The sequence below is a fragment of the Gorilla gorilla genome, chromosome 20 (genome assembly GCF_029281585.2).
Source record: "Gorilla gorilla gorilla isolate KB3781 chromosome 20, NHGRI_mGorGor1-v2.1_pri, whole genome shotgun sequence".
NCBI lineage: Eukaryota > Metazoa > Chordata > Mammalia > Primates > Hominidae > Gorilla > Gorilla gorilla.
The window spans coordinates 40,981,476-41,007,530 of record NC_073244.2 but is presented as its reverse complement, the minus strand read 5'-3'; the positions used below and the strand labels follow the sequence as shown (position 1 = coordinate 41,007,530).

The 26,055-nt window shown below is 48.3% G+C and overlaps 1 protein-coding gene across 19 annotated transcripts in view; it reads right to left on the bottom strand.

Annotated features, from left to right (window-relative positions):
• ZNF536 (zinc finger protein 536) overlaps positions 1 to 24,675 on the bottom strand; it is a 489,254-nt gene extending 464,579 nt beyond the window's left edge. For 4 of the 19 annotated variants that reach the window (XM_063701202.1, XM_055370928.2, XM_055370942.2 and 1 more), the window contains exon 1: positions 20,694 to 21,161. The gene's annotated coding sequence lies outside the window, so the exon portion shown is untranslated. Of the gene's footprint in view, positions 1 to 20,693; positions 21,169 to 21,351; positions 21,447 to 22,496; positions 22,704 to 23,708; positions 24,427 to 24,463 lie in introns of those variants that run through there. The other 15 variants (XM_063701203.1, XM_055370938.2, XM_055370941.2 and 12 more) reach the window with 9 other exon arrangements.
• Positions 24,676 to 26,055: the final 1,380 nt, after the last annotated feature.

Here is a 26,055-nt window from a genome sequence, read left to right as displayed (position 1 = left end):
TTAAAATATCCTCCTCCTCCTCCCCCTCCTCCTTGTCCCCCTCCCCCTCCTCCTTCTCCTCCTTCTCCTTCTTTTCCTGTTTATATTATAATACTAAGACTAACACTAATACTAATATTAGTGTTAGTAATAGTAACTATATTGCAGCCATTCATTTCCAACCATTTGGAAACAGAGTGCTAGGCACTGGATAAATAGTTGCTGAATAATTTAAGAGAGATTGTGTATTGTATCCATACAGATCATCTTCTTTAGGAAAACTCAAGCAAGGGTCTCCCCAAAACTCAAAAGCAAAAGCCATGAAATACACGGAAGGTGCTTTTGTGAGCACAGAACCCACAGGCATCCTTTAAGATCAAATCTGTATGAAAGGCACAAAAGTCAAATGCTGAACGATGCATTAATTATGCACAACCAAGGATCTGGGAGAGGTTAAACCCCCGTTTGGCAGCAAGTGGAGTTCTTGTATTTGATATGAAATCTGCACACAGTAGTGACTTGTCCTTCCTCCTTAAAATGTCACCCAACTTCTGGGGGAGGGGTGCTAAAAAGACAAAAGGAAGGAGTAGACATACTCAAGGGTCTTCCTTGTTAAAAGATGAAATCTAGTAGGCATCAGAAATAATCACTCCTCAGAACCACTGCTGGCCAAGGTCAAAAGCCAGACATACCTGGAACAGTATTAATAACATGTTGTCCCACTGGTTCCATTAGGGAGTTATGAAGAGAATTTCTAACTCATATGGGATGGGCAGTTCATAAGATAAAAGGTTAGAAGTCTCCTTCCAATCACACATGCTCACTGCAGCTATACCTTTCAAGAACATCTCCCCAACTTCACCAGATAGAAATCTGAAGATTCTGGTTGGGCACAGTGGCTCACCCCTGTAATCTCAGCACTTTGGGAGGTGCGGGTGGGTAGATTACTTGAGGCCAGAAGTGCGAGACCAGCCTGGCCAACACAGTGAAACTCCATCTCTACTAAAACTACAAAAAACAAAAATTAGCAGGGCATGGTGGCAGGTGTCTGTAATCCCAGCACCTTGGGAGGCTGAGGCATGAGAATCACTTGGACCCAGGAGCCCAGGAGGCAGAGGTTGCAGTGAGCCAAGATTATGCCACAGCACTCCAGCCTGGGTGACAGAGAAAGACTCTGTCGCAAAGAAAAAAAAAAAAAGAAAAGAAAAAGAAAGAAAGAAAGAAAGAAAAAGAAATCTTCAAAGCTACAAGTTCTTAAAATCACAGACAAGGCTTTTGACCAATCAGTCATTTCCTTGTCGTCTTCTGCTATCTTCTATTGGTTTGAATTCGAATGCAGAGATTCAGTGGACGCTGTACATGTGGCTCTTGTGTGAACAGGGCCAGAATGGTTCACTTCCTGATGCCGCTGTCTGCACCGTAAGGTGACAGGGTCTCAGGAGATAAGGGTCTAGAATTGCCTCTGTGATTGTGGCGTGAAATACTCTCTGATTTGGTTAAATGTCACTAATTGAGACAATCTGGAGAAAACCAAGGAGGCAATAAATAAGGTTTGCTAATGTTTATTTACTTATAATTCTCTTTAAGTGACAGTGAGACAGCATCTCACTCTGTCACGCAGACTGGAGTGCAGTGTCTTGATCACAGCTCACTACAGCCTCAACCTCCTGAGTTCAAGCCATCCTCTCACCTCAGTCTCCCGAGTAGCTGGGACTAAAGGTGTATACCACCACACCAGCTAATTTTTTAAATTTTCTGTAGAGACGGGCTCTTGCGATGTTGCCCAGGCTGGCCTTGAACTCCTGGCTCCACTCCTAGGCTCAATCCATCTTCCCACTTCCCAAAGTGCTGGGATTACAGGCATGATCCACCATGCCCAGCTGTGGATGTTTAACCATGTCTCCAGGTTCGAGGTGTAACCCATCAGAGAAGAACTGGGAAGGGTTACGGACCAGTGTGGAGTCCATAGACAACAGCACCCCCTGCAAAGCTGCCTCTCCAGGTGGAGCTCAGGAACCGGCATGCCTGACAAGCATCCCTACTGATTCTTCAACCTGCTCTTGGTCTCTTGCACACCTCCCCTGTGTTACAGACGGGGAAACAGATCCCATGTAGGTAATAAAGTACCCAAGTGAATCACCAAGCAAAGGCCAGGACCTGGGATTTCTGCCTCCACCCTGTGTTTGACTATGAACTGTCACCTGGCCTACAATGGGGGCACACCGGGGGTGCCCTTGAATACATATCTTATTTTCATTCACACCATCAAACAGCTGAAGTCATAGTGGAACAGGAAGCTGGAGACTTGAACATGCTGGGGAAGAGAGGCTGGGAGGCAGACACCAGTGAGGCAATGCCCAAACCCCAGCGGAAAGCTGGAAGAACCCGGGGGACGTGGGACTCCCTTCCTTAATTGGAAGCAAGTAACAATAGGTCATCACCAAGAATCACAACGCCAAGGGATTTCTTAGTTTCTACATCAAGGAATCCATTCATGATGAGAATTTCACTCCCAAAATGTTCTGGCTTTGAATAATAGTGTCTTCAAATATCCCTGGTAGACTCTTAGGGTCCTTATTTAAAAAATATAATAATAATGAGTCGACTTTTTTACTCATTGAATTGAAAAAGAAAAAAGCTAGCCTTGGCTACCGCTAGACAGCAAATAGTTTTTAGCCCAAGAGGTCTATAAATGATGAACAATTCAACAGGAGATCATTCTAAATATTTTCCAAAGACCCACACTCTTCATTCACTTCTGTTACTCATTAAGGTTTTATTACTTTCCTCACGCATCCCAAACCGCCCACCCCCGGGTGCCAGACCTCTTGTGGGGTGGGGACGGGGGCAGTGTGTAGCTGGCAAGGCAGTGGCACACTATGGGAAGAAAAAGAACAATTCTGCTCCCAGGAAGCTTGCAGTCTACTTGAGAGAAAATATGTGCACAGGGAAAGGATATTTCTATTTAACTAGCAAAGAAATAATATGGATAAAAGGAAAACATTTGATGCCGCAGAAGGATTCTGAGACAGACAGGAGAAAATCGAGACTTCTTTCCCTCTCTGATTCCTACCGTCTTTTATTTTTCTGCAAGAATTCTCGTTTGTTGTTGACTTGTGGGGAGAAATACGTGAGCAATACAATCCCAACACTCTCAGAAAACAGATTCTTCAGTTGCACAAGCATCGTAAGCTCCCCAAGACAGGAGTCACTGGGGCAACAGGGTGTGACATAGGTTTAAAGTCCTTTCCCCCTTCTGCAATCATCCTCTGTGATTCGAGTGTCTCGTTGAAGCCAGTGGGGTTACTCCACCTCACTCATCAGTCAGATGAGCGGCTCACCAATCAGGGGGCCGGGGCAGCATCTTCTCCCGTCGCCACGACGCCTCTGCCCAGGGACCCCCATCAAGCACTGCCAAAGACAAGAACGCAGAGCGACTAACAACTTTATCTGTGTTAATCAGGGCTCCACACAGCTGGCTCTCAGCAGCGACAAAGAACCTGACTCCAACGCTCCGTGCCCAACGTACTGATGTCAAGCGAGAGGCCTGCAGCAGGGACTGCGTGGCCAACCTCAGACCAAGTGGCATAGGCGGGGAAATACCTTCAGAGAAAAGGCCTCCGAGGCCAAAACCCAAGCCAGAAGAAACACCCTTGATTAAGCCTGTCCCTATCATAACATGCACCCTTGATTAAGCCAGTGCCCCTACAAAGGGAGAACAACTTGGCAATAACGCTAACATATTTTCAATAGAGAGACAACCTTCTTTCTGCACTTCCATCACGGCGACCTCGTGGTGGGTTGGGAGAGAGTCACAGCTGTGACTTCCATCTCTAACAATGGAACAAAGGATGCGTCATGGGACAGTCTGTTTCATGACATGTCATTGTTCTCAAAGGGTCAAGGACACACTCCTAAATTTATGTTTTCTTTTAGGAAAGTAGCATTCTTACAAAACATATTTATTAATGGACTGCCATTTGCAAGTCGCTGCTCTGGGTGCTGGGAGTAGAGACCTCAGGAGACTGTTAGGGGCCCTGGCTTAAGGGAGTCTAGTCCTGTGGAGGGAAGGAGATGGGTAAGTGTGCAAACAATCAGTAAAGTCAATGAAGATAAGCACTGTGCAGACAACAGAAAAGGACAAGACAGCAGGTGACTGGGATAGGATAGAAGAGGACAGGAATGGCCTCCCTGAAGATGTGCCACTTGAATGGGACCTGAGCATTGTGCTGGGGCAGCCAGGTAAAAGGTGAGGATGAGGGGGTCCCATGAAGAGGAAACAGCTGTGCTATGGCCCTCAAGTGGGATGGAGCCTGTGTGTCCGAGGACCTGAAAGGAGACCAGTGAGGCTGAAGCCTCGTGGATGGGGTGGCATGGTTGGCAGATGGGGACAGCTAGGTAGACATGAGTTAGATGGTGATGGCTCCATCCATTGACTTAAGCCTGTCAAACCCTCCTTAAGTGGACTTTTGTCTCCTAGCCAGGACGGTGGCCTCAATTCTAGCTTCAGCCTGTTCTAAATCTTTCTAATGTGTTCCATTGGCATTTCCTAAAGGTAAGAAACAGCTGTCTCTTGGAAAAAACAAAAAACCACTAGGCAACCCAAATGCTGCCCTCCTTGCAACTCCTCAGGTGGGTCACATCACCACCCCGATCCTGGCCAGACGCTGGTCAACGTGTTAATTAGCCAGATCTCCCCTAGAGGGAGAAGCGTCCAGAGGGTGCTAAAAGCTTAAGGGGCAAGGAGCAAAGACAGCTGGCAATGCAGTGGTCTGGAAGCTTTTGTCCAAACACAGGGAAGGTGAGGCAGTGCAGCAGGCAGACATCTGAGTTTCGAAATTCTTCTGTAATTATGGCTTGAGTAGAGAAAATGCACATGAGTTCACAAGATGATAAATATTAGCATGCTTCTCCAAGTTCAAGTGAGTTGTCAATAAGACAATTAAAGCAGCATCAATAATATGCACTGTATGTTATTATCTGCTATTCTAAATCCCAGGCTTTTGTGATCCCTGGAAAACAAAGGAAGACAGGCAGCAGTGATATGCATATTTTTTTGCACAAGTGAGAGATGGAATTTGGCCTTAATGTAACAGCACAGCACCTGAGGGGTCGGGGGGGTGGATCGTTCTTAAATACTCTATGAAGAACTCGGGGTAATGAGGGATGGGTTAGGTGGAAAGGAGTGTTACAATGGGAAATGAGCAATCCTGTGTCTAAAGCCGATCAATCACATCTATCATGTGGCCCCAGTCAATAAGAGCCTGAATAAGTGCTAGCATTGACCTTAATCAACTGACAATCGGTACTTGGAAATCAGAAACTGTAGATTCTTCTAAAAGAAGATGAAGCTAAGGAAAACTTTGCATAAAATTAATGAACAGGAATGAACATGGCCTTTAAGAGTGTATACACACACACATATTCATATATGTAAATATATATAGGAAAAACTATATAGGATTGTGCTGAACTGGAATTTATAATGAACTATCTCTTGAATACAAATTGCAATGGCAAAAGTTTTTCATTGTTCCCCAAGACAAAAACCTACACAATGCAATCTCTATACATCTGCAGAATCAAAAAATCATTTTCTGCTAAAAATAACTTGCAAAGCATTAAATGCATTGGAATGAGAGTAGATGTTAAAACTACTATTTGTTGACACTTTGTGATTTGGGATTGAACAGAGAAGTTGTCTCCAAATTAATGAGCCAGACGTAATACAGCACTGTCAAAATATTGATTTTATTTTATCCTACCTATTGTTGTAACTCTTCTCTAAGTGGGGAAAAATATAATTTTTTCATTAGCGTTATCATTTGTTTTTATTACATTACTTGCTATTTATTATGGAAAAGGAATCTCGTGTCAGTTTTCATGATTAATATAGAACAATCACATGGAAATTTGTGATAGAGACTAAAATAAAGTACCAAATGTTTCCCAGACAATTCTTACTACAGACTGCAATATTTCCTCAGAGGAAAAAGAACTGTTAGTTCAAATTTCATAATGCATGATACCAAAATTTAGACCTCTATCTATTATGTACTTGGGAACAATATTGTTCTAACTAATGTTTTAAATTTACAATAATTATATTCATGTTTATATAGCTTACTTTAAAATAAACAAATTAATGAATGGACAATTGCCAACATATATTCACAGAGTTGAACAGATAAAATTAGAAAAAAAAGCTGTTTCACAAGGTCTGTTGCTTTATTCTTAAGAATTGTTTTTTATAGTGTCTTAAAATATTTTTTTCCTTTAACTCATCATAGATTTTTGCGAAGGAAGGAGAAATATTTAAGCAACTTTTCCAAAAGTGTAATAAAAGTCATACATTTGTTTCCATAATTTTTCTATTGAGTCATTTACATTTTAATATTTTGCATCTAAGTTACGATGATGTGAAATACGGTATGTATGCAGGACTCTTTGGAATGTTTACAGTTATTTAATGAAATTTACTTAACCATTTAAAACCTAATAATGAGAAAAAAAAAGTTCAGTATCCAAAGAGCCAGGACATATTTCATTTTGCACCAAAAAACATAATAAGAAAAAAATTAAAAAGTTAACATTGTAATAATTTAAGTAACGAATCGGAAGGCCAGGCATGAGATGTACTTTCAAGCTCAACATCAAATCAAAACATCCCATGTGATCCTACAGGCGATACCAACAAGGATCTGGTTTTCCTGCCAACCTGTCCCTCTCTTGAAAGGGATAGGTCTTTGTGATGAAGAGTTGGGGATGGGGAGTAAGAACCTCCTCAAAGGGTCAGGTCCTAAGTAAAGTACAAATCCCCTTGGGGGCAGGGACCCTGCTTTGTGGAGATTTCCTGGTCATGGATGGAAAAGGATGGAGGGAATACGGAACACCACTGCAGCCATGCGTAGGAAAGAGGAACCCAAAATACTGTTGTGAAACTCATGATGGACCCTCCCACCCTTTAGACTGCGTGAAGCACAACCAAGTCTAACCCAATGCTGCCATACAAAAATAACTGTGAACGGATACCCCCTAAAGCTGGGGGTGGCCGACCGGGAAGCAGAGGGGAGCCAGGCATCACAGACTCCCTTGTGAACCCCAACAGGAACTACCCTGTGAGAGAGCTTGATCATTTTTGTCTTTGTAGCTAACTTTATCTTCTCACTTCTCTGAGGGCCTGGTACAGAGTAAATGTCTAGTAGATATTTGCCTAGGAAGAAGAATAGAAGGAGGGCAAGAGGGAAGGGCCACTTGGAAGGAAGATATTGACTTTGGACGGCAGGAGAGGGCATCAGGCAGAGAAGACCACAGTGGCCCATGGATGCCCTCCCACGGGAATTACCCCTCAACAGGCGGTGCTCACAGCAGAGAGGGCAGCCCCAACTAGATGTCCCCTTCCCTATGCAAAGAAAGATCGCGCCACCAAGATCTTTCCAACCTTAGGGCCTTTGCATAGGCCATTCCCTCTGCCTGGAACTCTTCCCTACCTTGTTCTCTGCTGACTTCTTCTCACCCTGAGTCCTCCCAGAGGACACCACTGACTACCCAGGTGAAGAGGTGTCCCCACAGCCCTCAGTTCTCTCCCTTCCTAGTCTTCATGGGCATGGTTGAAATGGCGCATATACTTCCGTGTCTCTCCAGAGCAGCACGAATCACAGGGGTCAGGTCCAGGTGCCTGGCACATAGCAGACACTCAGCAAAGATCTGCAGAGCCTGGTGGTGCTGCCCAGAGTGCAGTGAGAGAGGAGATAGGAAGCCCGCTCCCCATGGGCTCTGCTAGTTTAACTCTCTCCATCCCTTTTTTACTCCAGCCACACGGCTGCTCCTTAGACAGACCTAGCACAGTCCTGTCTCAGAGGCTCTGCACTTGCCCTTCCCTTAGCCTGGAGTGCTGTCATCCTGGTATCCACCGCCAAGTCCAGGCGCAGATGCCAGCTTCTCAGTGAGGCTTCCTGGCCGACTGGTGTGACATTACAGCCACCCCCACTCCCATTCTGCTGTATCCTCATTCCCTGTTTCATTTCTCTCCATAACACATGTCACCATCTGATATACAATGTATTTGAATTATTTGGGTTTCATTTTTGTTTCTGTTTTTGAGACAGGGTCTCGCCGTGTCACCTAGGCTGGAGTGCAGTGGCACAATCACTGTTCACTGTAGGCTCGAACTGGGTTCAAGTGATCCTCCCACCTCAGCCTCCTGAAGAGCTTGGACTACAAGCATGCACCACCACACCCAGCTAATTTTTTTATTATTTGTAGAGATGGGGTCTCACTATGCTGCCCAGGCTGATCTTGAACTCCTGGGCTCCAGTGATCCTCCCACCTCAACCTCCCAAAGTGCTGGGATTAAAGGTGTGAGCCACTGCCCCAGGCCTGAATTATTTGTTTATTTCCAGTTCCCTCCTACCAGAATGGAAGCTCCATGAGAGCCCAGATTTGAATCAGTTTGTTCACTGTTATGTCCCCAGGACCCCGAACAGTTCCAAATCTCAAAGCCTCTCTAGCAGGTTCCCCACAGCAATGTCCTTCCCAAGTGCTGTTCCCAGATTGCCGCAGCAGTTCCTACTGTCACACCTGTATTCTTGCTGTTCCGTCCACCAAACACTGTGCCCTTCACTTCTTGTTCGTCTATTCAACTAATATTTAAGGACTGAGGCCTAAGTACCTCATACCCTTCAGGAGACGGTCCACGAAGCCCTCCTTGCTATATGGCCTGCTAGCAATGCTTCCCTCTCAGAGCCTGTTTAGCACAGCTGCTCGGGGGTTCTTCCAGGCTGCCCCTAGAAAGCTAGATATTGTCTCTGGAACAGTTCATGTGCAGGCCAGCGGGAGGTCAGGCCAGTGCAGCAATGCGATGGCACTCCTGGGCCTCCTCCCAGGCAGAGCAACCTGCAGCTGGGAGCTTCCCTGGGACAAGGTCCTGGGAGGGGCCCAGATACCCCTCAACCTATTCCCTTGAAGAGATACAGTCCCCTTGGGGTTCTGGAGACCAGAAACTGGCCCAGCAAAGCCAGTTCCTTGGATTTTTTTTTTTTTTTCTGAGACAGAGTCTTGCTCTGTCACCCAGGCTGGAGTGTAGTGACACGATCTTGGCTCACTGCAACCTCTGCCTCCCGGGTTTGAGCAATTCTCCTGCCCCAGCCTCCCAAATAGCTGGGATTACAGGCACCCGCCACCACGCCTGGCTAATTTTTTTTTGTATTTTTAGTACAGATGGGGTTTCATCATGTTGGCCAGGCTGGTGTCAATCTCCTGACCTCAACAGATCTGCTCACCTCGGCCTCTCAAAATGTTAGGATTACAGGTGTGAGCCACCATGCCCAGCCCCTCAGAATTCTTACAACACAACCAGTGTCGACACCTTTGCATCTGGTTTGGGTTAATAACTCACAGATGATAAGTAGGGATAAAGTCCAGGTACACCTCCCTGATGTCTCCATAGAAGGCTAGCTGACAAGTCTGGAGAGGACTGGATCCCAAAACCCCAAGGGTGAGAGCAGATGAAAGGCAACCTTGCCTCACATGGCATCGTGGTGTGTGCTCTTTTTGGCATGGATAGGTGTTCAAATACAGCTTCATGGAGCAAGAAGGATTTGGACTGATGCCTGAAAGAAGAATGAGATGTGGGGTAGGGATAGGAAAGGCAAGGGTGCCCTGGGAATATAGGAGATGCCTATTGAACATGGGAAGAAGCATTCCTCACCCACCAGCAGAGGATGGGATGTTGGCTTCTGCTCTAATTCCCAGGCCTTTGACTTAATTGCATTTTAAGAAGCAAAATAATTCCCATGCTCAGAAATGCAAAGGACAAGTCTCCCCCTTTAGGGTCCAAGGAGTGAGTATGGTAGAATCTTTGCAACTACAACAAGTGTGTCTGTCTCATGACTGTCGATTCTCCAACCGCCATGTCTGTTCTAGGAAACCCCATTTGCAGAGAAGGTCCAGGCCACGTGCCAAGAGTCCCAGTCTGAAAGGCATGCAACCTACATGTCACTGACATAGGTTCCGTTCAGACAAAGCCCAGCACTGCTACCTACCAGCAGCTTGGCCTTGGGCAAGTCACACCACCATGGATAAGCCTCGCTTTCTCCATCAAAAGACAGAGAGTGTTCTCAGAATTAAGTTAAATAAGATATTGCATTTCAAAGCCCAAGGCCACCTGTCTAATAGGCACTCAATAAATGCTAGAGGGTCATTGACAGGACCCCATCTTGGTTTCAAATTTCCCCGGGGAAGATGGAGGCTTGCTTCTTCATACAGCATCACTAGGGCATTCCATACTTTCCAAAAGAGACTGGCATTTTTCTTTTGTCATAGATTTGGGATCCCCTCTGGTGAGCGAAAGCCAGCCCAGAATTCCACCTTTTCCTCTGTGGGAGAAAGTAAAGGAGCTCTGTTCGACTTCCCACCTCTCTCTTGGGTGACTCTTCTTGAATGCAATGGTCACAGGTTCAACTCATTAATTTTATACTTCATGCTTAAGTGTTAGGCTGCTTTGAAATTAACACTTGAATATACACCAGTATGCAAATTAGGGGAGTCTCTGGTATGTATATGTGTATGTGTGTGTATATATATATATTTTTTTTTAATTTGGAACATGGAAACTAGGAGAAAATCACTGCTTTCATTTTGCTATTGTGTTGATGCAATGGTTTCAAAGCATTTCTGTTCTCATTCACAGTGCCGATCCTACCTAGGATACACTTTATATGTCTAGACAGACAGACAGACAGACAGACAGACAGACAGACAGATATATAGATAGACAGATAGGAAGGAAGGAGGAAGAAGGGAGAAAGGGAGGGAGAAAAAGATGGAAGAAAGAAAGGAATGAAGGGACCTCCTTGTGATCTTTAGCTTTGGCTGTAGGGAAAAGATGGAAAGCACAGTTTATAATGTCCCTACCAGGAATCCAGCAACCAACCAGTACACTTGTGTGCATGTATGTGTTTTCATGTGTGATTGTGTGTGTGTGGCCTAGATACGTGGTACTAACATTTGATGGATTGGAGTGAGAATATTTGTTTAGTGAAGACTTAGACCCCAGACCCCTCCATAACTCAGCTGACCCTTTAAAATGCATCTTCAGATACATAGGAAATCAATCAGCCAATAGTTATTGGATTCCCAGGTACATCACCCCAAAGACCAGCCAGGAAGGAAGGAGGAATGGCACTTCTCCACCCAGCTCTGCAGATGACTGAAGCCCACAGCCTTTGGTGGGGCTTCTATTTCTAAAATATTCAACAACATGTATTAAACAAGTAATAAGAGTAGCTGGCCATTCATTGAATAGCTGGTCTCTGGGCTCCTTAATCATTTTCTCTTTTAATCCTGATGACCTTATGAGGGAGAAAGAATTAGTCCAGTTCTACTGATGAGAAAACTGAGGCTCAAAGATCAAAATGCCCTGCTTACAAACAGCTTGAAAGTGGTGAGGCTGGATGGCAAACTTGGTGCCATCTGACTGGTCCTGAGCTCTTTATCATGGTGTTACACTGCTTTAAAACAAAACAAAAAGATGCCTCCAGCTCTTCCTCATTTACAAACTTGATGTTTCCAGCTCAATGAAATAAGCATCTTATTGAGAGAGGAAGCATCCCTAAAAGTTAAATTATGCAAAAAAAAGAACTTATAGATATGGATGGATCAAGCAACACACATGGACTGTGTAACTCTTGCAAAAACAATTTAATTAGCAAACAAAATGCACACAAAGAATCCTCCTTTAGACTCTCCTCCTTCAGGATCAATGATACAGTCAGTGAAAAGATACACAAAGTTTCCTCATGTTACTCTAAAGGTTAAGAGTCCGTTGATGATAGAGATTAGTAAAAGGAGGGTCGCCTTGGCCCCCACAGTCCAGCAAGAATTCCACTCGCCTACCTTTAAGATGAAGATCAGTGATCATAAATACCTTCACGTTTAAGCTCAAATTATCATATTATGATTTTGTGTTTGATTCTGCTAAGCCCTCTGATTCCTAGAGAAACAAGGGCTCCATCCCCAGCCTCCCCAGGCTGCCTGGCCCTTTCACAACGGCCTCCACGGGAGGCCAACTTCTACCAGAAGTGAGTCAAAGAGACAGACTCCAATGTGAAAGTCTGTCCCGGGGAAGGAAGCAGCTGGAAACCACTCAATCTCCAGATCAATGAACAAATTATTTTATTGAAGGTGGTATTTGGAGATCACATAAAAATTGTGTGATTTTCATCTGAGCAATATTATCATGCAAAGGGAGAAAAAGTTTTCTTAACAACAGACTCCTGCTGTCCCCCAGATCCACACAGGGGCCTGGTATTTTTCACCTGAGTGGCCAGGCTCCTTGGCCAGGCAGTGCCTAGAAGAAAAAAAAAAAATCTCACAAGAATCTAGCTCCTGTCAACATTTTGAGACATGAGGATCAAGTTGCTGGTGTCAGTGAGACAAAGGAGCAGAATGTCAAAATGCAACCAGTTCTTCAGGAAGCATTTGGAAGATGGCACATACTCTAATATCTGGAATATATTACTTGACCTCACCAGACAGCCATCGCCAAAGAACAAACATGCCAACAGGTTGGGCATACACATCCCTACCACCCCCCTCCAAAGGACAAGCCATATCACCATCCATTACATCCCAGGGCACTGTCATGGGGAATGCCAACCAGATGACCAGACCCTGGCTGAGCCAATCATTTGTCACCTACTAAGAAAGCCACTGTGTCTTCTTGGGGTGGCAGTAGTTATTAAAGGGGAAAATTGCTACCTTGCATCCTTAATCCATTTTTAGATGATGCAAATGTTCATGTTATCTTGTCTGTACTTCTTCTGCCTTCAAAATAGATGGAAATTCTAAATGGAACTAAAATTCCAATTGTACCCCCCTGCCCCAACTTTAACAAAAGCTTTTTCAAAATACTTTCAGGATGAATGTGTACACACAGGGTGAAAAAGCCAAAAAGAAGGAAATGGGTGGGGTGGGGGGTGCTGAAACAAAACAAAACAAAAATCACACGGAAAATAAATATTAAGTTGTCAAACCAATGATCTCTAAAAAGAATTGCAGATGGAGTGTCTGGCTTTTTGCTTAAGAAATGGAGCATGCAATGTCCATGAGAGCTCCAGGCAGGCTGTGGCTTCAGACTGTTCCCAGCTACATGCAAGTCCTCAGTACCCGGCGGCGGCAGGACTCAGTGAGAGAGTGGCTTTGCCAAGACCAGCACAGAAGCAAGCCCTCCACTATCAGAGGAGGTTTCGGCTGCGCAGATTAAATCCTTTCATGCCGGCATGTGGCCGCTTTTCTTCCTTCTCACATTCCCACACTACCACTTTTCCACCTTTTGAACTCTTCTTGGGCTGTTCGAGGGGGACTGCCCACCCACCAGCATTGACCCTCTTTCGGGTGGAAACGTTGGGGAATAAAGTTTCTCTGATGCTGTGGAATCCATGCACTGAGTTTAATGAACAGATCCAGCCATGTTCTATCCGTGAGATGCTCTCTGCTCGGTGCAGATTTAAGGCTGCTGAAATAGCCACTTGGCATCAACAGATTACAACCCCAAAACTGGGGGCCCTGGCCAGGGAAGCAAAATAATTAAAGCACTTTAGCTCTAATTGCAGTAAGACTTCCCAGCCCCTTCAATAGGCTTCATATAAATGACGGCCTTTCCATAATAATTTGGAAGACATTGCCTGATTTGATTTAAATAGATTTTAATCGGGAATTAAAATTTTGGGAAAATAACCACACACAAAAATTGTGTAAGCTACTTTTTTTCTCTAGTCAATAAGGGATAAGTGTTTCTAGATATTTCAGAAGATAAAATTAAATATCAAGCTATTCAAAGAGATTAAATTTTATATGTAATATCTATGTGGGCTGTGATCTGTTTGCTGTCTCTATAGTTACTTGTTAGCTGACATAGCATTTCCAAATATTTTCTCCCTCTTAATAACAAATTCACAACAATGTATATGTTCTCAAAGTAGCAAGTTCCGGTTGACATTTTTAACTTTCCTTTTCAAGGCGGGTTAACATTATTCGGAAGGATGATTTTGTTCTCAGTGCTAAGGACAGTTTAGGGAGGCAGGAGAGCAAACAAGGCTGAGACACGCGCCTCCTGGGCCAATGCAGCTGGCTTCCAATGCCCGCTCGGCCATGCCACAGGCATGGGCAGCAACAAGTTCCTACACCCCTCAGTTTGCCCACTGCGGAAGCTGCCCCAAGGGAGGCCCTTCCCTGGGGCATTAAAAGAACTAAGCAAGATAACGCACCCGGGGTGTGTAATGCAGTGCCTGGCATGGGGTCACCACCCAATAGTGGCCACTGCAGGTGTCAATGTTGTGGCCACCTCTGCATACCTGCACCGAAGAGCCACAGACCTTCCCTTCCTCCTGTACCTGGAAACCACAAGCAGGAATGTCTGCTGAATTAATACCACCTCCCGAGGGTCCTACGATCTGGTCCTTGCATGAACCAAACTCTCCTTCAAATTTATGGGAATTATGAGGGAATCTCAGAAATGCAAGCCAGACCATCATTATAATTAGGGCTGAATGGGCATTTCTGTGATTAATCTCGATTTTAGGTGGGCTTTCACAACCTAAGTAAAGCTACTTCGTGGTGTGGGGTGTGTGTGCGTGTGTGTGTGTGTGTGTGTGTGTGTGTGTGTAATTTAGTAATAAAGCAACAAAAAGCCTAAAAAATGTAAAGGAGGCCAGGCACAGTGGCTCATGCCTTTAATCCTAGCACTTTGGGAGGCTGAGGCAGGTGGATCACCTGAGGTCAGGAGTTTGAGATCAGCCTGGCTAACATGGTGAAACCCTGTCTCTACTAAAAACACAAAAATTAGCCAGGTGTGGTGGCACATGCTTGTAATCCCAGCAACTTGAGAGGCTGAGGCGGGAGGACCCCTTGCACCTGGGAGGCAGAGGTTGCAGTGAGCCAAGATTGCACCACTGCACTCCAGCCTGGGGACAGAGTAAGACTCTGTCTCAAAAAAAAAAAAAAAAAAAAAAGGAAGGAGCCTAGTGGTCCCAAATAGACAAATAGAGTCAGCAGTGGAGAGGTGGCCTCCCAGCATCCAGCTGAAGAGCCAGCAAGGAGGTAGGGGGCCAGAAGTATACTCCCCAGGAGCCAGGCCCACCTAGGTAATCAAAGACCCAACCGAACACAGCTCAGGTAATCAAAGCTGTAATGCCTAGATAGAAAACTTTCAGGTTAATGTCAGCTCAAGCCTACGGTGATCATTTCTCCTGTGTCATAACAGCACTTAATTTTCTCATTGGAAAGCCATAGACTAAGAATAGTAGGTAGAGGAGAGGGGGAACCTTATAGACTGATTTTCCTTCCTGCATCTCTTCATGCATTTGAAGCATCAACATTACCTTCCTGCCACCACCTACCTGGAGGCTTTGGTCCACCCCAAAGAGTGCTTGTTTTGGCCCTACCAGCCCCCAAGCCTGGTGTCAGGGTGTGGTGGATGAGCTTTGAGAATCAGGAGCAAATCACAGAGGTCCTGCTGTAAATCTGGCCCCAGAAAGGGCAGCTGAACGTGGGTCACGGGAGATGCTTTGCAGCAGTAGATGAGCTAAGCATGCCAACTCCAGAGGCATAAAGGATGGGTCTAATCCTAGACCCACCACCTACCCCTCCCATTGCCTCAGTTTTCCTTCCTGAATTCTGGACATATATGGTACCTGCATCATAAGGAAGGTGTAAAGCACTAGGAGCTGTGCCTTACACATAGCAAATACTCAAAAATGGACAGCCAGGTGCACTGCCTCATGCCTGTAATCCCAACACTTTGGTAGGCTGAGGTGGGAGGACTGCCTGAGGCCAGGAGTTTGCAACCAGCCTGGGCAACATAGCAAGACCCCATCTCCAAAAAAAAAATGTTAAAAACTACCTAGGTGTGGTGGTGTGTGCCTGTAGTCCCAGCTACTCAGGAGGCTAAAGTGGGAGGATCTCTTGAACCCAGGACGAGGCTACAGTGAGCCATGATTGCACCACTGCACTTCAGCCTGGGTGACAGAGCAAGGCTCCATCTCTTAAAGTTAAAAAAAAAAAAAAAAAGGTATCATTATCCTGCCAGCAAAGTGCCCAGCCTCAACTCACTCAGAGCCTAAGAACCATGCTTTCCACTGCTTAGTTTGCATGTCACAGTCAGGGGCCAGGGATGGGGTTCTCCCCCCACCCCAACCCCCGACACCACCTCCATGTGCAATTGACCTCTAAGCAGTCAGAGCTGGGCCCCATGCCTTTGCTCAGATACAATTCATCCATGTGGAAGTTCTCTCCCCTCTCAGACCCCATGGGTCTTCCCCTGTTTAGTGCACAGTCCAACCCCCTGGACTTACAGGGCACCGGGATATGTCTGTCTCCCCACCAGCTTGTGCAGTCCCCAAAGGTAGGACCACAGCTGACCTTCCACCCCCCGAAGAGGCCCAAGACAAGGCCCGGCGCATAAAGTGTGGGAAATAAGCTTGATTCTCCCCAAGGGAGATATAGAAATGTCTGGAGACATTGTTGATTATCATAGCTGGGGGGTGCAACTGGCATCTAGTGGGGTAGAAGCTGGGGACGCTCCCAAACATCCTACAACGCACAGCACGGACTCCCACGAGTGCCCTGAGCTGGAGAAATGATGCCCAGGTTCATCTGTTAAGTTCCACCCAAGCCTCATTCTCATGTGAATCTTGTCTCTTAGGGAAAATAAACCCCACCTCGAGCAGGCTCAGAGCATGTGAAAAGCCAAGTGCTTGATGCTGCTTACAGTAGCAAAAACTCCACTGTAAGAGAAAGACCAGAGATCTACAGTGATTTTTAAAAGTGAAAGCTCATTATCCTAAGCGAATTAACGCAGGAACAGAAAACCAAATACAGCATGTTCTCATGTATAAGTGGAAGCTAAAGATTGGGTACACATTAATATAAAGATGGCAACAATGGATACTGGCGGACACTAGAGGAGGGAGAAAGGCAGGGGCAGAAGGGCTGAGAAACTATTGGGTGCCATGCTCACTACCTGGGTGACGGGATGCATTGTACCCCAGACCTCAGCATCACACAATGTACCCATATAGCAACCCTGCACATGTACCCCCTGAAGCTAAAATAAAAGTTGAAAAATTATTTTTTAAAATCAGAAGCTGAGAGGAGACTCTCAGGGAGCCAGCAGAACCAGTCACAGCAGCCCTTATCACCAGGCACAGTCAACAGGAGCCCGTGATGGCATCAACTGGCCGGGGGAGGCCCCCACGCCCACCCCAGGTGGGCCAGATGGCTTCCCGCACAGCCCACCTTCCTGAGGGGGCTTCCATCCATGTTTGCCTTCTTTTGGGGAAAAAAAAAGTGAGGGGGATTTCAGAAAACTGGACTGTGTTTCCTAGCATCTCTATTCTGAAGATGCATTTTCTTTTGTATTTCCTGATTTCTTCATTTATTTCCACCCCAACCCCTCCAACACACATGTACATTACAAACTCACCAGTCTATCCTGGATAGTACAATTGTGGATGAAAAGGAAATCATCTCAGAACAAGTATTTCTAACAGGCAGCACCCTTCCCCAGTGCACACAGACAGACGAGACACACACACACACACATCACCACCACCACCATCACCAGCACAACCTAGGGGGCCACTCCCTGGCTTAGCGCATTCTGACCACACACATTATCTGCTCACTCCTCTAAGGACGTTCAATGCCACCAAGGGGACCATCACGGCAGCCTGAAGAGTCTAGACCTGAACAACCAATCCCTCTCCTTGGCAAAAGGCCTCCCTTCCAACAACTCCCGAGCAGGTACCACATGAAGCACACAGGTGAGCCCAACCAGGCAGACAGAGACCTCCCTCCCACTCCTCCCCATTGGCCCTGCTCCCTTCCCCCCAACTCCTCCACAGCCTCAGCCCAGACCCTGCCCTGGCACATTCTGGAGAAGGTGCCAGTGTGCACAGCAGGGGTGAGTTCAGAGGAAGCCCCTCCACTCACAAGACCCCACTAGTAGCAATGTAAGCGAGTTTGTGCCCTGCTTTTAGATTCCAAAATCCAGCCTTCACAGCCTGAGAGATGCCACCTGACCACCCCTGTCCTTCCAGCCGAAATCTAAGGCCTCACTTGGAGATAGGCTGAGGCAGGGCTGAGCACTGGCCTGCCCTAGGTCCTGGCAGACAGGCCATGGAAGAGGCTTCTCTCCTTCATATGGACAAATGTTGACCTGCAGAAAACTCACTTGTTTTTAAATTTGCATCAAGTCTCACTTTAAATAATGTTGAGAACAAAATGCAAGCTGCTATTTCAGCTTACTTAAAAGGCTTATTAAAAACACTAAATCCAAAGATGTTAAAAAGCTATAATTGTCCTCATTCAGCCTGGAAAAATAAATCTATTTGCTTTCTTCTTTTATGATACTCTTCTTATAAAAAAAAAAAAGTTCATCTATATTCTCATGAGTATCATTGCTGTCTTTCTTCCCCCTCCATTCAAGACACTTTAAAAACACCTGTGCCATTCACAGCCAACTTTTGAGCAAAAGGCAACCACATTTGGGGAAGGCTGTTTAATTCTGATTTCCTGACGCCAGAGATAAGCTCCTCTTGCTCAAAAGTAAGATGGAGTTCAGAGTTCACTTGAATGGGCTCGTGGAGCTGATGGAAATTTCTTTGGTTACCTAAGGCAAAGCAAACAAACCTAATCATTCAGCTTTTTGGGGTTCGGTGGGCAATGATTCCACATCTCAGCACTGCCTTCAGTACCCCACGGGCAACTGTGGGAAGTCGGGCGGCACTTTCTAGCTGCCTCTCTGTCCTCTCCCATAATGGGGGTTATTGGCCTCTGACTTGGACCAGAACAGCGTGACTGTCGCTCCCTGCCTGCCCTAAGTCTTCGGTGAAGACAGCCCGGCCAGCAGTTAAGTTGCTGAGTTGCGAAGATCTCCAGCCTGCTCAGAAGTTAACCACTCCAGGCACAGAACAAGATGGGCTTTCAGAGCACTAGTCCAAGAGAATGCAAATTTATTGAAAGTGTTTTCTCCAGGTTCTCCATAATTACCATTTATGTCTCCAGGAACTGTTTCCCCAAACCCAGTTTAGGGTGAAAGCATTTTAGAGACTTTCCCTGCAGATGACATATGAGGTACTAACCTTTTTTCATATGCCCAGATGTTAAGTTCATTTTCATCACATTTATGTAAATTTCATTTGAACAGTAAATCAAAAGAAATCTTAAATCATTGTACACTATTTAAAAATCAACACTAAATCCGGCTGACTTGCAGTGATATTAACATGAAGACACAGTTAAGGGGCTGAAGGTAGGAGGCAAATCTTCCATGCAATGGTCTCGGAGTCCCTGCCATTGGTCACATGCAAATATCTCTGCCTGGTCACAATCGCATTTAAGTTTGACCAGATTAAGGGTCTTCTGGAAATGAAAGTCTTAAAAGTTTTCTAAACTTTGGGAAAACGGGTCCCTCAGCCCAGGGGCCTGTCATCTATGTCAGTGTCTGGGACTGAGGCAGACAAAGTCCACAGGCAGAGGCCCAGTGCTGAGACTTCTGGCAGCCGGGTTTCTCCTCAGTGGGGGGAAAAGTTAATTCCTAGGGCTCGGCGGTTCTGCATTTGTCAGGGAGCAGGACGTCAGTGCTATCATTACCAAGCAAATCAGCCAGGCGGTTAATGGTGGAATCAGGAGACATTTGCACTCCGCTATCAGAATGACATCATAACTAAAGCAGCCTTCAGCCAGAAGCCCTGGGCTCTCCCCGAGCAGAGGCCAGAGTGCTGCAGGGGCGACCCCCTGCGACTCCCTGGACTGAAAGCTGAGCCCCCCCCGCAGCAGCTTTCAGGGTGGTGGGCGCAGCCCCAGGCAAGTTCCCAGGCTGGCCGGCAAACAAGAACTAGGGTTCTAGTCTTCCCCCAAGCAAATCGATTTATCCCCTGGGTTCTGAACGCTGTAAATAATCATTATAATAATATTACATATTTTCAATAAAATTTGAGATACTGTGAAACCACTTTCCTTATCAGTCAAGGGTTGGTATTTTATAAATGCAGCTACATTTTCGCTATAGGATTGATGGCATTTCCAACAGAATTGTCAATCTCTCGGTGACCCTGTCTTTAGCAAAGAAGGTCTGCACTCTCCTTCAAGCAAAAGAAATAAATGATGCTGGGGGAAGGGGGACGAGCTAAGGAAAAAGCCCTTCCTGCTCTTGTTTTGGTTGCTTTTCTTTCTGTTTAAAAGCACAGCGCAAACACACACATACATACACGCACACGCAGACACAAACCTTAGAATAATGGGGGAAGCATTTGGCTACAGGCTTGCATTTACGGCGCGGCGCGACCAGCAGCCGGCCCCGCTCGCTCGCAGCTCTGCCCTCAGCGGCGGCCACTGGGACCGACTGCCCGCCCCCGACCCAGGCGAGATGCCCAACTGCGACCGCGCGCCCCCCAAGATCGCCTCCCGAGTCTCGCCACAGGTACACGCGTGGCCCAAACACTTCACCTGGCCCGAAAAGTCAGGAGACGGGGGGAAAAAAAAAGTTGTGCGAGCAGCCAGCCGGGCAGTCCCGGAGCCCGCGGAGGCCGTCCTCCCGCCGCCCAGCCGCCCGCACGCGAGGCCGGCCCGGGGCGGCGCGCAGCTCGCGGCACCTCGCTCCCGGCTTTGCGCGCTCACCCCGGGGCGCGCCGAGGCCACCGCAGGGCACTTACTTGGCACTTGCTTTTGAGTGTGCAGATCGTCGCGGTTTTCACTTGGGTTTTCAAACAAGTTTCAGGGAGAAAGAAGGAGGCAAAAAAAAAAAAAAAATCCAATTATGCAAATAGACTCCGGACTGGGAGGCGCGGGATGGATCTGACGCCGCTACTGTACGAGTTCTCCGAGCAGCCCCGGGCCGGGCAGATTTATGGGGGCGCGTCACGGCTACGCCAGGTCCCGCCGCCGGAGCATCTCGAAGTTAATTAAAGCGGTAATGTCCACTTTCCTGGCGACCCTCCGTGAGTGGGCTTACTATTTCACCATCAAACCCGACCCCGGCGGGGGCGGGGGCCCTGTCCCCACGCCTCTCCTTCCCTCTTCTGGCCGCCCCCCTCTTTTTCCTCTCTCCGTCTCTCACCCCTTTTTCCTCTCTTTCGTCTCTTTAAGTCGCCTGCCTTCCACTCAGTGAACAATGAACAAAGATGTGAGTGATGGGAAAAGATCGCCCCCCCTCCCAACCCCAGCAGAGAGCAAAGCCGGTCTTAAAGTAAAAATCCAGTTGCTAATATCAAACTGGGAAAGAAAACAGCGCGTTCCCAGTCTCACCACCCCTGCCACACACACACGCACGCACACACACACGCACGCACGCACACCCCACCCCAAGTTCACCTAAGCCCTGGCTGGAGACTGGGGCGTCAAGGTCAGGGCGCGCGGGGCTGCCCAACTCGCCGGGGACACCAGGGTTGGGGGACGGCGCGTGCTCTGGTCAGGCGTGCTTCCCGCGCCCCTCCCCGCCGGTCCCCTCCGCCGGCCCCCTCCCCGCCTCTACACCGGCCGACCAGGCCCGGCGGCCCGCTCGGGCTGCCCGGCCGCCGGATGCGCTCAGCAAACGCGGCCCCTGTCGGATTTCTGCTAAATTGCACAGCGGCGGCGGCGGCAGCGGCTGCCGGGAGAAGGCGCAGGAGGAACCGGAGGGCCGCACCGCGCGCTCGCTCACTCCGCCCCTCCCGCTCGCCCCTCGCCCCGGCCCCGCCGGCCGCCGGCTCCCACCCGCGCACACGACCCGGCCCCCAGGACGCACCGGGTGCCCGAGCCCCGCAGGCCGGGACACCTCGCAGCTGCCGTATTTTCTGCTAAAGTGAAAACGAAGGCGGCTGACAAATCACGTCTCCGGCGAGGCACCCGTTAGACATAACAACATCCGGCAAACAAAACCCGGCCGCCGCTGCCACCCGCGCGCGGGGCTGAGACCCCGCCCTGCTCTTTCTCGGCCCCCAGCCCCTGGCCACTGCGCCCTCAACTCCAACGCTCCCCGCCCCCCAACATTCCAATCCTCCACCTAACTCGGGAACGGTGGACATGTTCTCCAACAGGCACACAGTAGGAACCACTCACAATACAGAAGTGAAAAGGGGGGGACTTAACTTTCCACCTGTCCCCAAAGAAAGCCCTGCCGGAGTTCACTCCGCAGAGTGAAGAGTGAGCAACACAGGTCTCTCTCTGCCCAGCCCGTTTTCTTTCTTTTTCCCTAACTTCCCCGCGTTTCGACCTTCCTCCACTTCACATACATCCGTCTATATGGAGATATCTATATTTTAAATTATTTGCAAAACTGCAACAGATGGGCGCGTCGAGATCTGGACACTTTCCTACTCATCAAAGGAAAGCTCTCCCCCAACCCCAACTTTTTTTTTTTTTTTTTTTGCCTAAAATACACCCCGAGTCTCGCCTACGACTGTTTTCCTCAATTCATCTTCGAAAAATAATGTCTTGAAGCAAACAGAAAAAGGCTTATCAGCAAAGATCATTCCTACCCCAGTCATGCATCTGCGCTGGGGGGACGGGAGGCGTCCCCCCAGATTGCACTCTTCCCAGACGCCGCGCAAGCCCTGCCTCTCTTCTGCCTTCCAGAGCCCCCACGCCCGCACTTCCTCGCTCTAATTGGCCTCATTTCTCCAGCCTGGGACTGGCCGGCTCTTTTCCCTCCATAACCTGTTACTTATTTATTTATTTATTTCCTCTTTGGCCCCCGGCTGGGCCCCCAGGCCGAGGCCCGGCTGGGGCAGGTGCTGCGGGCGCCGCCTGCGCTTGCAGGCGCCACGGCCTTTCCTGGGGTCGCGGGTTCGGACCCTGGCACCTCAGCCCTGAAACCAACTCTCCGGCCTCAGCCTGGCCAGGCTCCCGGGGCACAGGAGGCCGATGCAATCACAAAATGGCAGGTCTCAGCGGCTCTTGGCGCCCGCAAGTTTGACACATTGTAAGCATCAGCTAACTTTAATTGAAAAAAAAAAAAAAAAAGGTTGCAAATTACCCTCTCTCCACGGGCGGAGGGGCCGGAACCCCGCAGTGAGCGCGGACCAGAGAAAGAGCGCAAGGCGAACCCCCGTCCCAGGCAGAGGAGAAAATGGGGAAAGTCACTTGAGCAGAAGTTTCCGCGGCCCCAGCCTCCCCCCTCCCCTTTTTACTCCCCCCACCCCCCAGACCCTCTTGAAAGTTTCCCGGGGCCTGAGAGTGGCTCGCGGGCCGCTCGCGGGTGGGGGGCGCCGGCCGGGTCCCCGAAACTGGACGCGGGGTCCCGATCGCGCGCCGGGCGCCAGGCCTCGGGACTCCTTTTCAAAGTAACGGTCCCGGGACCGCGGGCGGGGAGGCGGCGGCCCAGGCGCAGGTCCCGCTCGCCGCCGAAGTTCTCTAGCGCCATACGATGCCCGGCCGCAGCCGCCGGCTCGGTTTTCCTCTTCTTTCCCCCCACCCCCCACCCGCTGACAGCTTCTCTCGCCAACGTCACAGCCACGGATATTTAATTAGACCGTATTTTTTAATCGCGATGGGGCGAGAAGGAACCGGGCGGCAGGCCTCGCCGAGATGGGGAGGGGGAGGGAACGGGGGGCCGCGCCAAGAGTCCAAACTCACTTTGCCACCTCCCGGACGCCGAAGCTGCCCCCCCACCCGCCGCCGCCCCCACCGCGCCGCGCCCCCCGCACCGCGCCGCGCCCCGCGATCCCCCCCCCAACCTTTGTTTTCCTTACCTTAAACATTGAAACGCGGGCGTCGGGAGCAAACTCGGGCACGTAAACGGAGCGTTGTAAAAGATTGTGTTCAATGAATAATGAAACATGCCCACACGATTGACTTGATCATTTTCCGGGGCTGAGGGGGGACGGGCGCCCTGCTCGCGCGCCTCACTCGCCCACTCGGCAGAGCCCTGCGAACTGTTCCCAGCCCAGCCGGGGCAGGGCGGGCTCGATTTTCATCAGCCTCTTTTCAGAATCGCCCCGTTCATTGATACTCATCACCCAGCCCCAGCAGACATCCCCATCCCCGGCTCGGCCTCCCCCTATCTGGTAGGTGAAATGCATTGTACCATTAAAAACGCTCTCCATTGTCGCCCTGGCATAATTCACAGCAACTAGATAGGTCTTGCGGCATTTAGCTTTGATGAGCCAGAGACTGAACCCTTGATATAATAATCTACAAAGAATGGTGTGTGATCGTCCATTTTTTCTCTCTGTCTAGCAACTAAGAAACCATTTAACACAGCGCAGCTTGGTTCTGACCTTGAGCTCATGTAAACACACTTATTAAAATCTATCTATTCTCCAAGAGCTACATTCTGATTGTCAGACTCGTTACTGAGACATATATCAGCCCCTTCCTTGTCACTACTTTGCATTCCTGCCTTTGACTAAAGAATTTTTTATCCAGCCGAGAGGGAGAGAGAGACTGCCACGGAAAGAGAGGAGAGAGAGACGGAGAAGGGGCGAGGAAAAAGCGTAATTCTTACCTGCTCCTGAAACTATTTAAAGTCTGTTTCTTTTCTGGGAGGAAAAAAAAAAAAAAAAAAAAAAAAAACTCCCGGGTGAATCTCGGTGGACAGCGGGACACGAAGAATCAGTCACAGCCCGGGCGTTTAAGGGAGTCATCAGCGATCAAATGACGTTGATCCGCGCTGTAACCTTGTGGCGTATTTAATGTAAATAAGGCAGTTATGTTGCCAATCGCCGCGATACAAACGCGGAGAGGTCCTCAGCCTCGCCTCCCGCGCCTGCCATTAGAGGCGACTTTATTTACAGACACTATTTAGGAGATCATGATAATTCTAAAACAATACTAGTGCCAAATGATTATGAAAATATGATTTTAATTAATCACGTAGTAGGCAAGGAAATTAGCATACGGTAATTAAACTTCGAGAAAAACGTCACGCAGGTTCTCTGCCTTATGGGTGTAGAATAATCATCATGCGATGGGCTCCAGGACTTAATTATCAAACAAAATAACTTTTTTAAGGCAACTTTGCAAGGCGGGTCCTCTGGGCAAACGTTTCGGTAAATAATATAAGCAGAAGTAACAAGGTGGGGGTGTGAGTGGGGCATGAGGTTGGTTTTCTGGGAAGCTAGCAGGGGGGAAGAAGGAGGAAAAAGCTGGATAATGCAATTATGGATTCTCTGTCCTAGAGTTGACAAAAGCTGGTGCCTCAAAAAGCCTCTTTGTTATGGGATTATATAATGATCCTGGTGTCATTATGGGAAAAAAAGATTCAGTAATAATAATAATAAAAGAAGTATCCAGATACACCAATGAGGGGCTTGTTTTAAAGAAAAGCCTCGCATGTGACACCGGGCATGTTAATAGCAGAGAGACAGGATCCAAAAGAGTTGACAAAAAAAAAAAAAAAAAGGATACAGGGAGGGAGAGCGAAGTAGGGGGGAGAGAAAAAGAGAGAGAGGCCTGTGTTGCGCATGATTAAGAAGTGATGGAGACAGATTGATTATTCAAAACGCCAAGCCACAGGGGCACTTAAAACATTGATTCAGGTAAGACTTGCTCCAGCCTGCCCGAACTGAGCTCCCCCAAGATGACTGGCGGGTTTTAAACCAGGGCATCACGAGACATCAAAAGCAAAGATACAGAAGAGGCATGCCACAGCCTCCCCATCACCACCCCTCTCCAGCTGAAGGAGTCATTCGGTGGCAAGCAACCAGTCCAAGAGTGAGGGGAGAGACACAGAAAACTTTGAGCGGGGAGGAGCGCTGGGTTAGCGTGCCGGCGTTGGAGACGGACGCGAGGCAGCTGCCTTGGGAGCTGGGCCTGGGCCCTCACCGCCGGTGGTCCTCTCCCCAGGCGCGCCGTCGGCGGGCACCGGGCCTTGCCGCTGCCAGCATCCTCGGACCCTGCCCTGAGAACCCAGCGCTCCTTGCTGCTGCTCTCTCTCCCTCTCTCTCTCTTCTCTCTCTCTCTCTCTCTCTCTCTCTCTCTCTCTCTCTCTCTCTCTCGCCAGGAGTGCACTGGAGGAGTGAGGAAAGAATCACTTTCCTCCAACAAGCTAGTTCCAGGAGATTCTTAAAATCCGCTCAAATCTCTGCAGTGGTGTTT